The sequence below is a fragment of the Plecotus auritus genome (assembly GCF_963455305.1).
Source record: "Plecotus auritus genome assembly, chromosome: 11".
Lineage (NCBI taxonomy): Eukaryota > Metazoa > Chordata > Mammalia > Chiroptera > Vespertilionidae > Plecotus > Plecotus auritus.
The window spans coordinates 48905776-48921554 of NC_137777.1; the positions used below are offsets into that span (position 1 = coordinate 48905776).

At 38.5% G+C, this 15779-nt stretch overlaps 1 pseudogene across 1 annotated transcript; it reads left to right on the plus strand.

The window, feature by feature from the left end:
- Positions 1-11491: 11491 nt before the first annotated feature.
- On the plus strand, positions 11492-11747 carry LOC308236681 (cytochrome c oxidase subunit 6B1-like; annotated as a pseudogene). The gene has a single exon. The product of its transcript is annotated as a cytochrome c oxidase subunit 6B1-like (transcript).
- Positions 11748-15779: the final 4032 nt, after the last annotated feature.

Consider the following 15779-nt stretch of genomic DNA (forward strand, 5'->3'; position numbering starts at 1 on the left):
GGAAAGTGGAAAGATGGCCGCAGGGATTCATCCAACCCTTCCAAAATGCTGCTGTCAGTGTGCCTTGGTTATTACTCCCAGTGAGAGGTGCCACTTACTTCTCCACCCCTTGGGTTCCTCCTGGCCTTGTGACTTGCTCTGATAAGTAGAAAGTGGCAAAAGAGCAGGTGAGGGGCTGCAGAGTCATAGCTTCAGGGAGCTGGCAGCAACCACACTAGCTCTTTCTGCTGCTATTAATGTTTGTGCAAAAAAAAATAAATAAATAAAATAAAAATGAGCTAGCTTCCTTGAAGGTGAGAGACCACCTGGAGAGACAGAAATGCAGCCAACAGCCAGCACCGATCCCAGAGTGGAGCCACCTCAGACTATCTCATTCCTTTGGAGGCATCAGTTCCCATAAGACCCGTGAAAGGACTATTCAGCTAAGCCAAACCAACATTGCTAACCCACAGAATTGAGAGCTAATAACTGACAGTGCTTTTAAGCCACTAAGATGTGTAGTGCTTTAGTCCATAGAAACTAACAGCTGATTACCTCCTTCTGCTTTCTCAAGCGTGCCAGGCTTGGTCCTCACTTGGGACCTTTGCACTGGCTGTTCCCTCTCCCTGCAGAGCTTTCTCCAAAAGTGTCTTCTGCATATGGCTAGCTCTCACGTATTTGTTAGATGTCTATTTAAAAGTCTCTTTTTCCTGACGCCTTCCCTGCCCCCTCTAAAATTTCACTCTTTCCCCTGATGTTTTTATCTCCCGTCCTTACCCCTTTGGCCCCCACGGCACACATAATTATCTAATAGAGTATGTTTGCTATCTTTCTCCTGCAGTAGAAGGAGAGCTTCATGAGGGCATTTGTCATTGGTTTGGTCCTAGAACACCACCTAGCACAGCAAGCTACATTAGCTTGGCTAAGTTTGGCTGCTGTAATAAAAGAGATCCAATAATAATCTAGTGACTTACAACAGGTAAGTTATTTCTCTCAGATCCTAGGTGAGCTTTCTAGGCCAGCAGGTGGCTCTGTCCCATGAGACCCTACAGAGACTAGATTTGAGTTCTCAACCATCGCCTGCATAATTGAGTACAGATGGCAGGAAAGCTCTCTATCCCAACGCAAGGGAAGGGAAAAGTAAACTTGCCTTAAGTCATAGACTCCAAGGTGGTACAAATCTCTTTTGTTCGCACAGCCATTCCTACCCACATGGGAGGTGGAAGCTAGGGTCTGTCTGGGCAGCCTCGTGCCCAACTACAAATTGATTACCATGTGGAGGTAAATAATAGACTCTGAGTACCAGCAATAGACTTGGCCACCATTCTATCAGAAGTGGACAGCTTTCCCAGGAATTGTTCTTAAGGAACTTGTATCAAAATAACTAATGTTGAAATTAACAATAAAAAAAAAAAACCCACAAGAAACACATTACAGGATCCTCATGCTCAGCTGAGAGACGTGATGGATTAGCTGGTAGGATCCACAGCCACAAGGACTAGCAGAAAGTCAGCAGAGAGATAAAAACCATCTGATCTCACACTAAGCAGGAAATCAGGGTGACAGAGAGCTATGATTCTGGGGAGTGTGCAACGGATGTGAAGCCACCACCATTCCTGTTTCAAGTCCAACTCTGCCTGTGATTGGCTGGTTTGGACACTAAATAATTCATCATTCTGATCACCAGCTTCTTGCCCTAGAAAATCAGGAAATGCTTTGAGAAGGTATGTTTGAGTATGAAGTAAAATAATGAGTATGAAAGCAGACTGGAGACCAGAAGGCTGTAGAAATGTTGGATATGAGCTGGACCAGATGAAGGGAGGCACCACGCAACCAGCTTGGGGGCATGTTATTTGGGAAATCTGTACCTTTCTAAATTAGCAAATTCTCTTCTGACAGTGACAATCATACCTCTTACTAGTTGGTGGTAAGAAGGAAAATACATGGGGGGCATTTTGTGACCACCTTAGAGGTAAAATTTCGTTATTTTGCAGATGACTTCTGTCGGATGCTTCTGTAAATGTAAACATGGGCACTGCATGTATTTGATGCACTCAGGAAGGCCAGGCATGCTTAGGAGTAAGAATTCTTTCCAAATGGTTCTGTCTAGATAGAAGAAGGTCCAACAAATCAGAGATGCCACAGGACGAAGCCAGCTGGAGGGGAGATCCCTTCATGGAAGTTTACATTGCCCTTGGAGGTTCGCATTAAATAACAACTTCTCAGCAACTGTTAAGAGAATAATCCTGAAAGTGCTTCAAAATATACTGGTTGATCTGAAACTCCCAGTTCTACTACTAAAGCTGGCGTTATTTTTAAAGGGAAGTTGTACGGAAGATCGTATGCAAAGCCAGAGTGGGAAATGGGAGAACTTTCACTCTGTGCTGTTGTTCCTGGCATCAGAGAGGCTTTTTTATAAGTCACCCTTTGTGTTGCACTTGTCCATTGTCCAGAGTTTTGCTAGTAAAAATGGAAACATTGAAATGAACCATGTTTTAATCTAAATAAGAAATGACTTGACTATCTATTACTTGCTTAGGTTGATATGTAAACAAACAATGATAAACTATGTTTTAATATGTGCATGATGACGTAAACAGTTCAAACAAAAGACTTTGAAACAGACATTTAAAAACTTGAAATCTGGAACAAGAAGAAACACTTCAGAATTGATCAACATAAAAGGCTCTACAACACTTGCATACATTTTCTTTAAATGCAAGGTTCTCTGACCACTAAAAGGGACAATATTTAAGTTCATGCATTGAATTTGGAATTACAGGATCCCCCATTGACTTAACAAGGGCTTATCACTGAACCACTTTACTGATTAGCCACTGATTAATTCAAGTACACCTTAAGTTGAATCACTCTACTGAGATTTACTGGTGTCTTCTAATTTCCCAAGTACCTGCTAGTCCCATTACACTTCTTTTTATTTCTTTTTTTTTCTTTATTGATTAAGGTATTACATATGTGTGCTTATCCCCTCATTTCTCCCTCCTCCCAATCATGCCCTCACCCTCACCCCCTGTTGTCTGCATCCATTGGTTATGCTTATATGCATGCATACAAGTCCCTTGGTTGATCTCTCTCCCTAACCCCCACGCTCCCCTACCTTTCCTCTGAGGTTTGAGCATCTGATCGATGCTTCTCTGTCTCTGGATCTGTGGTTGTTTTTTTTTCATCAGTTTATATTGTTCATTATAATCCACAAATGAGTAAGATCATGTGATATTGATCTTTCTCTGACTGGCTTATTTCGCTTAACATAATGCTCTCCAGCTCCATCCATGCTGTTGCAAGTGGTAGGAGTTCCTTCCTTTTTATAGCAGCCATTACACTTCTTAACCCTAGCAACACAACATTCCCAGCCACAATAGCCACTTTCTCAAATGCATCATTGCCATCTTCAGAAAACCAAGCAGTTAATGCCATAGTGATTATAAAAATACTGCTTAGTCCGTAATTTAGTCTTTCTCCTCTAAATCTTTGATACCAGTTGTCTTGTTAACCATGTTCTCTAAAATCAGTATTCATCATACTTTGTTTCATAGATCCCTAGATCTGAATGGAATAATTCTGCTTCGGGGGAATACAAAAGGAGATATCAATTATGACGTGTCACTGACACAGAGTCAAATGATACAATTTCTAACATGCTGGATACTTTGGGGAAAGGCAGGAACAACATCAGCCTGTGTTCCTTGACCTATTTTCTTGAACAGTCATGTGTATGCAATCACAGCTTTAATAAGAGACTCTTAGATTTGCCAAAGGAAAAACTTGACCTAAATCAGTAACTGATTTCACCAAAGATGAATTAAGAAGAAGAAAAATATATTTGATTCTCCTAAAGCTCTCTCAAAATAAAATCAAGTCAAATGTGTAAAACTGATAATTTACTAAAATAAAGAATCACTTGGCTCTAACTCTTCAAATGTAGCTAAACTACGTATGGAAACAGAAGACCAATAATGCTACTTCTATTCGTTGAGAAAGTATGCAATGTAAAAGAGAAAGTGAAGGTCTAGCTAAACTGAGGTGGAATTGCCACCGAGGCCTAAAGAGCAGATGACAATTTCTGGGGTCTCTGTTCTGTTCCACTGATCTATATGCCTGTTCTTGTACCAGTAACTGGCTGTTGTGATTACAATGGTTTTGTAGTAAATTTGATTTCCAGTGTTGTGATCCCCCCCTTCTTTGTTCTTTTTCAAGATTGCTGAGGCTATTCAAGATCTTTTTAGGTTCCATATACATTTTTGGAGTATTTGTTCTAGATCTGTGAAATATACTGCTGGCTGGTATTTTAATAGGGAATGCGTTGAATCTATAGATTTCTTTGGGTAGTATGGACATTTTAGTGATGTTAATTCTTCCAATCCTTGAACACGAAACATTCTTCCTTTTGTTTGTTTGGGTTTTTTTTATTTCTTTTTTCAATGTCCTATAGTTTTCTGAGTACAGGTCTTTTACCTCCTTGGTTAAGTTTATTCCAAGGTATCTTATTTTTTGTTGCAATGGTAAATGGGAATTTTTTTTTTAGTTTCTCTTTCTGAGAGTTCACTATTGGTGTACAAAAATGCCATCAATTTTTTTAATTGTTTAAAGTATTACATATATTAGTACATATATCTCCTTTTTTTCCCCATTGACCTTCCCCCAGCCTCCCCTACCCCCTGTCGCATGCCCTCATCCCACCCCCGCCCCGCAGTGTCTTGTGTCCATTGGTGTGCTTATATGCATGCATACAAGTCCTTTGGTTGATCTATTTCCCTCCCTCCCCAACACTCCCCAGCCTTCCCTCTGTAATTTGACAGTCTGTTCAGTGTTTTACTGCCTCTGTATCTATCTTTTTATTCATCAGGTTATAATGTTCTTTATTTTCCATAAATGAGTGAGATCATGTAGTATTTTTCTTTCATTGCCTGGCTTATTTCACTTAACATAATGCTCTCCAGGTCCATCCATGCTGCTGCAAATGGTAAGAATTCCTTCTTTTTTATAGCAGCTTAGTATTCCATTGTGTAGATGTACCATAGTTTTCTAATCCATTCATCTGCTGATGGGCATTTAGGGTGTTTCCAAATCTTAGCTATGGTGAATTGTGCTGCTATGAACATAGGGGTGCATATATCCTTTCTGATTGGTGTTTCTAGTTTCTTGGGATATATTCCTAGAAGTGGGATTAGTGGGTCAAATGGGAGCTCCATTTTTAGTTTTTTGAGGAAACTCCATACTGTTCTCCACAGTGGCTGCACCAGTCTGCATTCCCACCAGGAATGCACGAGGGTTCCTTTTTCTCCACATCCATGACAGCACTTGTCGTTTGTTGATTTGTTGATGATTGCCATTCTGACAGGTGTGAGATGATACCGCATTGTCGTTTTGATTTGCATCTCTCAGATAATCAGTGACTTGGAGCATGTTTTCATGTGTCTCTTGGCCTTCCTTCTGTCTTCTTTTGAAAAGATTCTATTTAGATCTGTTGCCCATTTTTTTATTGGATCATTTATCTTCATTTTATTAAGTTGTATAAGTTACCTGTAGATGTTGGAGATTAAACCTTTATCAGTGATAACATTTGCAAATATGTTCTCCCATAAAGTGGGCTTTCTTGTTGTTTTGTTGATGGTTTCTTTGGCTGTGAAAAAGCTTTTTATTTTGATGTAGTCCCATTTGTTTATTTTCTCTTTAGCTTCCATTGCCCTAGGAGCAGTATCGGTGAAGAAATTGCTTTGGCATATGTCTGAGATTTCTCTGCCTGTGGATTCCTCTAGTATTTTTATGGTTTCCCATCTTATGTTTAAGTCCTGTATCCATTTTGAGTTTATTTTTGTGTATGGTGTAAGTTGGTGGTCTAGTTTCATTTTTTTGCATGTATCTGTCCAATTTTCCCAACACCATTTATTGAAGAGACTGTCTTGACTCCATTGTATGTTCATGCCTCCTTTGTCAAATATTAATTGAGCATAGTGGTTTGGGTCGATATCTGGATTCTCTATTCTATTCCATTGGTCTATGTGTCTGTTCTTGTGCCAGTACCAGGCTGTTTTGAGAACAGTGGCTTTGTATTACAGCTTGAAATCTGGTATTGAGATCCCACCTACTTTGTTCTTCTTTCTCATGATTGCTGTGGCTATTTGGGGTCTTTTTTTATTCCAGATGAATTTTTGGAGAGTTCTTTCTAGGTCTGTGAAATATGCTGTTGGTATTTTAATGGGGAGTGCATTGAACCTATAGATTGCTTTGGGTAGTATGGACATTTTAATAATGTTGATTCTCCCAATCCATGAACATGGTATGTTCTTCCATCTGTTTACGTCTTCCTCTATCTCTTTTTTCAGTGTCCTGTAGTTTCCTGCGTATAGGTCTTTTACCTCCTTAGTTAAGTTTATTCCTAGGTGTCTTAATTTTTTTGGTGCAATGGTAAATGGGATTGTTTTTTCAGTCTCTCTTTCTGTAAGTTCACTATTGGTGTATAGAAATGCCATAGATTTCTTGGCGTTAATTTTGTATCCTGCTACATTACCGAATTCATTTATTAAGTCTATTAGTTTTTTGATGGAGTCTTTCGGGTTTTTTATGTACAATATCATGTCATCTGCAAATAAGGACAGCTTTACTTCTTCTTTTCCAATTTGGAAGCCTTTTATTTCTTCTTCTTGTCTAATTGCAATGCCTAAAACTTCCAGTACTATGTCGAATAGGAGTGGTGAGAGTGGGCATCCCTGTCTTGTTCCTGTTCATAGGGGAAATGGTTTTAGTTTTTGCCCATTGAGTATGATGTTAGCTGTGGGTTTATCATATATAGCTTTTATTATGTTGAGGTATGATCCTTCTATTCCCACCTTGTTGAGAGTTTTTATCAAGAAAGGGTGTTGGATTTTGTCAAATGCTTTTTCTGCATCAATTGATATGACTATGTGATTTTTATCTCTCAATTTGTTTATGTGATGTATCACGTTTATTGATTTGCGAATATTGTACCATCCTTGCATTTCTGGGATAAATCCTACTTGGTCATGGTGTATGATCTTTCTGATGTAGTGCTGGATCCAATTTGCTAGAATTTTGTTGAGGATTTTGGCATCTATGTTCATGAGGGATATTGGCCTGTAATTCTCTTTCATTGTGTTGTCTTTATCTGGTTTTGGTATTAGGGTGATGCTGGCTTCATAGAAGGAGCTTGGAAGTGTTCCTTCCTCTTGAATTGTTTGGAATAGTCTGAAGAGGATAGGTTTTAGTTTTTCCTTGAATGTTTGGTAAAACTCCCCTTTGAAGCTGTCTAGCCCCGGGCTTTTGTCTGCTGGAAGCTTTTTGATGACTGCTTCAATTTCTTCCATAGTTATTGGCCTATTAAGATGTTTAGATTCTTCCTGATTGAGTTTTGGAAGGTTATATTTTTCTAGGAATATGTCCATTTCCTCCAGGTTGTCCAGTTTGTTGGAATAGAGTTGTTCATAGTATTTTTTAACAATCTTTTGTATTTCAGTGGGGTCTGTTGTTATTTCCCCTCTTTCATTTCTGATTTTGTTTTTTTGGGTCTTCTCTCTTTGCTTGTTGGTGAGCCTGGCTAGAGGTTAATCAATCTTCTTTATCCTTTCAAAGAACCAGCTCTTGGTTTTGTTGATCTTTTGTGGGTTTTTTTTTTTTTTTTTTTTGGTCTCAATGTTGTTTATCTCCGCTCTGATCTTTATTATTTCCTTCCTTCTGCTTACACTGGGCTTTTCTTGTTGCTCTCTTTCTAACTCTTTGAGTTGTAGGGTTAGGTAATTTATTACCATTGTTTCTTGTTTTTTGCAGTAGACTTGTAGAGCTATGAACTTCCCTCTCAAGACTGCTTTCGCTGTGTCCCATAGATTTTGGATTGTTGTGTTTTCATTGTCATTTGTTGCCATGATGTTTTTTATTTCTTCCTTGATCTCTCTGATAACCCAGTCATTGTTTAATAGCATGCTATTTAGTCTCCATGTGTTTGATTTTTTTGGAATGTTTTTATTGTAGTTGATTTCCAGTTTTATGCCACTGTGATCTGAGAAGATGCTTGATATGATTTCTACCTTCTTGAATTTGAAGAGACTTTGCCTATGACCCAACATATAGTCTATCTTTGAAAATGACCCATGTGCACTTGAAAAGAATGTATATTCTGTGGCTTTGGGGTGAAATGCTCTGAAGATGTCAATTAATTCCATCTGCTCTAGTGAGTCATTTAGGATTGATGTTTCTTTGCTGATTTTTTGTTTAGAGGATTTGTCCAATGGTGATAGTTGGGTATTAAAGTGCCCTACTATGATTGTATTGCTGTCAATCTCTCCCTTGATATCTTCCAGGAGTTTTTTTTTTTATAATGTATTTGGGTACTCCTGTATTGGGTGCATATATGTTTACCAAAGTTATTTCTTCTTCTTGGATTGCTCCCTTTAGTATTATGAAGTGGCCTTTCTTATCTCTTGTTATGTCCTTCACTTTGAGATCTAATTTGTCAGATATAAGTATTGCTACCCCAGCTTTTTTTTCATTTCCATTCGCCTGAAAACCTTTTTCCATCCCTTCACCCTCAGTCTGTGTATGTCTTTTTTTCTGAGGTGGGTTTCTTGTAGACAGCAGATATATGGGTCATGTTTTCTTATCCAATCCATTACCCTATGTCTTTTGAATTTAATCCATTTACATTTAAAGTTATTATTGATAGGTACTTATTTGTCACCATTTTTATTCTTTACCATTGTGTTCCTTCTTTGCTTCCTATTTCTTTTTTTTTTTTTTTTTACAGCAGACCCTTTAGCATTTCTTGCATTGCTGGGTTGGTGGTAATAAATTCCCTTAGTCCTTTTTTGTCTGTGATGCTCCTGATTTCACCTTCAATTTTGATTGATAGCCTTGCTGGGTACAGTGTTCTTGGATTCAGACCCTTTCTTTGCATGACTTTGTATATTTTATTCCATTTCCTTCTGGCCTGATGAGTTTCTGTTGAGAAATCAGTCGCTAGTCTGATGGGGGTTCCTTTGTAGGTAACTTTCTGTCTCTCTCTGGCTGTTTTTAAGATTCTTACTTTGTTGTTGGTGTTTGCCAATTTAATTATAATGTGCCTTGGCATCGGTCTTTTGGGATTCATTTTGTTTTGAACTCTGTGAGCTTCTTGGATTTGTGTGTGTGTTTTCTTCCCTATATCAGAGAAGTTTTCTGTCATTATTTCTTCAAACAGGTTTTCTATTCCTTGCTCAGTTTCCTCTCCTTCTGGAACCCCTATTATGCGGATGTTGTTTTGTTTCATGTTGTCCCAAAGTTCCCTTAGGCTCTCCTCCTGCTTTTTAATTTTTTTTTCCAGAAGCTGCTCTACTTGAGTATTTTTTCCTACCTTGTCTTCTAGCTCACTGATGTGGTCCTCTGCTTCTTCTAGTCTACTGTTGATGCTTTCTATTGAGTTCTTTACAGCAGCAATGTCATTTTTTATTTCTTCTTGGTTCTTCCTCATTTCCTCTTAGTTCTTACTCATGTTGTCAAATTTGTCTTCCATTCTTTTCAGCCACCTTATGACCATTTCTCTGAATTCTTTCTCTGGGAGGTTGCTTGCCTCCATTTCGTTTACTTCCTTTTCTGGTGATGCCTGCTTTTCTTTCATATGCGGGCTGTTTCTTTGTCTCCCTATGGTCTCTCTTCTCCGTGTGTCTGGTTATGTAGTTCTCTCTCTCCTTATCCCAGGCGAAATCTGACCTTTCCATGGTGGAGTGTAGAGCTCCTCTGAATCCGCATGTTTGCGCCAATTGGGGACTGGTGTTCTGGGGTTCGCAGCTGTTTGGTGGGTGCCATAGTTGCAGATTTTCAGGCTTCCAATAACATCCACTTTCCCTTTCAAGATGGTGCGGTCTCTGCATCCGAGCCGGTGGCTCCGGGAGGGGACCCAGCAGCAGTGGAGGCTGCCCGGTCAGGGTAGCCCCGTCCAGCAGTCCCCCACCTTCTCCTGGAGTATAGCTGTCCCTTAACTCACCAACAAACACTCTCTGTGCAAACCTCACCTGCTCTTTCTATCTGCTCTGGGACAAGGCACAGGACACGTCCGTCTATTCCGCCGCCATTTTTTTCCCCTGCCATCAATTTTTATATGTTAATTTTGTGTCCTGCTACTTATCCTAAGTGAAATAAACCAGTCAGAGAAAGGCAAGTATTACATGATCTCACTTATATGTGGAATCTAATAAACACAATACACTGATGAACAAAATAGATCTAGAGATATGGAAGCATGGAATAGATTGATCAATCTCAGCGAAGGTAGGTATGAAGAGATTAACCAAAGAACTTATAGGAATATATGCATTGCCCATGAACACAAGCAATAGGGAGGTGAAGGCTTGCGGTGGTTCAAGAACTGGGTGGAAGGGAACAGTGTGGGAAACAGTGAAAAAGGGCGACATCTGTAATACTCTCAATAATAAAAATAATCTACAAGAACCCTTTCTGGTCACTTAGCAGCCACAGCAGAGTTCTTGGGAGGTTTAGCCATGTTTTCTTATCAGCTTCTTGGGAAACTTACATTTAGAACATGGCCCGTGACATTGGTCCTTTACTGAATCTATTACATGGTTCATAGGCAAAGCACTTGCATAAGGACATTAAATTCAAAGTGAATAAAGCTAGTAATGGAATTGACTTTATAAAAACATCAAATGTTTATCATGAAACCTTGATAATAATGCATAATGAGTGGGGAGAGTGATATGAACCTTCTGTACCACACTGATACTTACTGGTCAGGGCATGGCACAAAAGTTGTCAAATTTCAGAATGAGCTGCAAATCATTTATTTTACTAAAAGAAAAGCCTTCTTGATTTGTTGACGTTTTCTGTGATATGTAACCCTCATCTGATAGATATCTATGCCACTGCCAGCAACAGTGGATGAGCAAAAAGGAAAAAAAAATCAATAATTCACTGATGATAAACACTCTTAGGAAATTCAGAATAGAAGACAACTTCTTAATCTGACATAGGACATATATAAAAAAGTCTACAGCTAACATCATATTTAATAGTGAAATGTTGAGCCCATTCTCTCCAACGTTGCAAGACTGGATTTCTACTTTTATCACTTCTCTTCAACATTACACTTAAAGTAGTAAAAAATAGAAATTCTTGGTTTATGTCCTGTGTTAGAGAAAATGTGTTTTGCCAGTAAAGAAAGAGAAAGAAAAATGGTATACACATTGGAAAAGAAGTCAAACTTCCTTTATTTGTAGACAATATAATCATCAATGTGAAAAACTTCAAGTAATCTACAAACTAATAAAAATAATATATGGGTTTAGACAGTTTCAGGATACTATATCAATATACAAATATCAATTATATTTTATGTACTATCAAAAAACAATTGTAATACTAAACATTGCATTCATATTAGCATTGAAAAAACTTATGAATACAAGTAACAAAAGATGCTCTGGCTCTTTGCTGAGGTCACATTGAGCTGTAAGCGGCTTCAGGGGAGTCTTTAGGAATCAGCCACATGGCAGAAGACATCAAGACTAAAATCAAGAATTACCAGACTGCTCCTTTTGACAGCTGCTTCCCTAACCAGAACCAGACCAGGAACTGTTCACAGAACTACCTGGACTTCCACTGCTGTGTGCAGACAATGACTGCTAAAGGGGTTGACTATCTCTGTGTGTGAATGGTACCGGCGTGTGTATCTGTGCCCCATATCCTGGGTTTCAGCCTGGGATGACCGCCAGGCAGAAGGCACGTTCCCTGGGAAGATCTGAACTGAGTGCACCCCACCTGTCCTCTGTCTTCCATCCTTCTCCCAGAGAGGTGAAAGGGGACCTGGGTACATCCCACCCTAGAATACCGAATCATGGCTTAACTAATAATAAATACCTGTTGGGAAAATGTTTTTAAAAAGCTCTGAAGTGTACACTTAAAACCTTGTCAATGCTGAAACTAATGAAAAAAATTAAATAAATGGAGAGATATATCATGTCCATGAGTAAAAAAATTAATATTGTTAAGATGCAAATTCTACACAAATTGCTATATAGGTATGATATAATCCCAATCAAAATCTCAGCAAAATTTACTGGGGAAGTTGGCAAATTGATTTAAAATTCAGATGAAATGAAAAGGATGTTAATTAATAAAAATTTTTTGAAAAAAACATTATTAAAGAACTTACACTACCTATTTTGAAAATTTACTATAAAACTATAGAAAACAACAGAGTGTGATATTGGCATAAGGATAGACATAGTGATCAATGAAACAGAATAAAGAGTCCAAAAATAAACAAACATTTATGTAATCATTTACCAAAAATGCCAAGGTAATGCAGTGGAAAATTGATAGTCTTTTATATAAATTGAATAGCCATATGAAAAATAATGTACATCAACCTTTACCTCACACATATACAGAAATTAACTGAAAGGATCAGAGATATAAATGTAAGAGATAAAACCATAAACCATGTAAAAAATACAGAAAAAAATTCTTGTGGCTTTGGGTTAAGCAAGCAAAGTTTTTTAGATTGGACACAAAAAGCATAAACTGTGAAGTTAAAATTTGACAAATTAAACTTCATCAAAACTCAAAACTCTTCTCAAAAGCCACAAATAAGAGAATAAAAGATAAGTTACAGACTGGTATCTGATAGAGTATTCCATCCATAATATATAAATATTTACAACCCGATATTAAAGTCATACAATCCACTAGTCAATAGGGAAATGCAAGTTAAAACCACAAAGATTTACCACTATGCACCGGCACAGAATGACTAGAATTAAGACTACTGGCACTATTAAGTGCTGGTGAGGAACAGGAGCAAATGGGACTCTTCTACATTGCTCGATTGAATGCAGAATGGTATGTCCACCATGGAAAACAGTTTAATAGTCCCTCCTAGTTAAAGTTATATTTATCATTTGACCCAAAAATCCTGTTCCTAAGTATTTACCCAAGAGAAGTAACTACATATGATCTCACCAACTTGCACTTGAATGTTCATGGCCGCTTTATTAATAATAGTCAAAAATTAAAAATAGTGCACATGTGCACCAATTGGTGAATAAATGTGATACATACATCTATACAATGTACAGCAATAAAATAAATGATGCATGCAAAAACATGAAAGTGTCTGCAAAGAATTTATACTAAGTAAAAGAAGCCAGATACAAAACCACTTGATGATATTAATATGACACTAAAAAAAACAAAGAAAAAACATGTAGATGGTAGGAGGGGTTCTCTGCCAAGGGATAGGAGTAGATGCTATGTGGTGATGGAACATTCTATAGCATGGTTATTGTGAATGGTCACATGAACGTATTCATTTCAAAACTCATCAAATTATAGACTAAAATCTGTGATCTTTATTTTAGGTAAATTATCTCAATAAAATTTTTCAATATTTTTTGAGATTTGGATTTTATTATTATAATACTTGTTGAAGTTTAAAAAAATGTAAAGTAGCCAAAACCGGTTTGGCTCAGTGGATAGAGCGTCGGCCTGCGGACTGAAGGGTCCCAGGTTCGATTCCGGTCAAGGGCATGTACCTTGGTTGCGGGCACATCCCCAGTAGGGGGTGTGCAGGAGGCAGCTGATCGATGTTTCTCTCTCATTGATGTTTCTAACTCTCTATCCCTCTCCCTTCCTCTCTGTAAAATATCAATAAAAAATATATTAAAAAAATGGAAAGTAATGGTGTATTCATTTCCTAATGCTCTGTTACAAAATACCACAAATCTTGCAGCTTAAAACAATAGTACAACGTTCTGTCAGGCTCTACTGGGTTCTCTGTTCAGAGCCTCATGGGCAGAAATGAAAATGCCAGCCATCTGGAGGCTCTGAGAGAAGATCTACCAGACTCATTCAGGCTGTGGGCAGTATGAGCTCCTTTATGGTTGTAGGACTGGTGTTCTCATTTCCCTGATATGTAGCCCCCCTCCATCTTCAAGCCAGCAATGGCATGTGCAGTCCTTCTTGTGCTTTGAATCTCTTGCCGTCCCCTTCTACATTTCCCTCATGTGATTATATTGAACCTAGGTGGATAATCCAATATAACCCCCTTGTTTTAAGGTAAACTGTTATTAGTAACCTTGATGACATCTACAATGCCTCTTTGCCATCTACAGTCCTGGGGATTGGGCCATGAATCTTCTTGGGGAACATAATGTTGCCCCCACAGATAGCCCACACCACTGGTAATGATAACATCCAACAAGGCACTGAGCGCAGTTTACTGTTTGCCAGATAGTGACCTAAATGCTTCACAGTTATTGCTGAAGTTTATCTTCCCAGCTGCTGTTAGAGGTGAGCACTATCCTCTGGTCATCGTTCAATGTGGAAAATGAGCATGGGAAGGTTTGTAAGTTGCCAGTATCACTTGGCTGGTTAATGATGGGGAAGATATTATATTCATATCTATCTGCTTGCAAAGCAATAAACTGATGGTGGTTGTATTTTGGTTACTATGTTATTCTCGTCAGATGATCTTAATCAAAAGTAACAATGGCCTCTCACCAGTCCTTCATTTAGAATTACTTGAATTTTTCTCTCACAATATATTGCACAGCTTGCAGTTACATGCTTTTTAAATTATGTAATCAGCATCTGTCTTTTCACTAAGCTATAACTGTCCGGAGAGGGATCATGTATGTCTACTCAGTATTGTATGTCAATGTCCCAGCTGACACTTAGATTACAGTAAGGGCTCCACATGTACCTGTTGAATGAATGAATGAATGAATGAGCAAGTCAATAGCATATAAGTACACATCCCGCTTCTGTTATCCTCTCGGAAGGCTGATCATTTCTCCCTGCCTTTAAAACAATGAAGCATAACATTGAGAGTATGATGCAAATGAAAAGAATGCACTTATGTCCCAGGCCTGTGCCCCACAGATTAACTGTGACATTCTATCAATGCACCTCTGGAAAGGATTGCTGGAACCTGCCACTTCTCTGTTCTTCTCACCTCAGCAGAGAGCCCATTGTTCTATAATAATTCAGGTCATATTTTATTTTATCATCGTATTTGAATAAGTGAACAAATTGAGCCCTCCCCACTCTAGATTTTAGGAAGCATTGCCTGGACTAGCATGTCCCAGGGACTGAATTCCTGTAGGGCCCCACAGAGTTCAAAATATAGTCTTCCTGGACTAGCATATACACCACTGACCACATGACCAGAGGTGGTTAGGGCCCAGCAAGCAGGAATGGAGCATAACCCTTGAGTATTTAATGTGACTCACTTGGCATCCAGCATATCAGTTAAATAAAGGAACTAATGTAATCAGTGTACCACATGGAAAGTGATCCCACAACTTTCCTGGAATTTGTCATCTTAAAAGTCCTCCTCCCTGAAACAGAATAAAAGCATATCTGCAAATAGAAAGATAACAATGTTGGCCATGTCCTTTCTACAACTTACACTGTGAAATAGTCTTTCTTGATTTTCCTGTGTCTCTATACCTCAAAGAGAATGTCTCTGAAACCTCCCATACCAGTGTGTAACCCCATGTTAACAATTACACATGAACAGGAAATATTTTCTTTAAACATAATTATGTTTCTCAAGTGCTAGACAAAGTGTGCTCTGAGTGGTCTGGTTGGCAATATTAATTTTAATGAAAGGCCAGAAAACACATCACCAGGGTTTTCTCGGTCAGTCATCCCCAAGCCGTGAGAACAGAGCAGCACCTGCTCCAGGTGTGGACTGTTTTGGGACAGCCATTTAGTATCTCCCCACCAATACGGGAGACACTTGAAAGAAAAAATATCCCAAACTGCTCTCG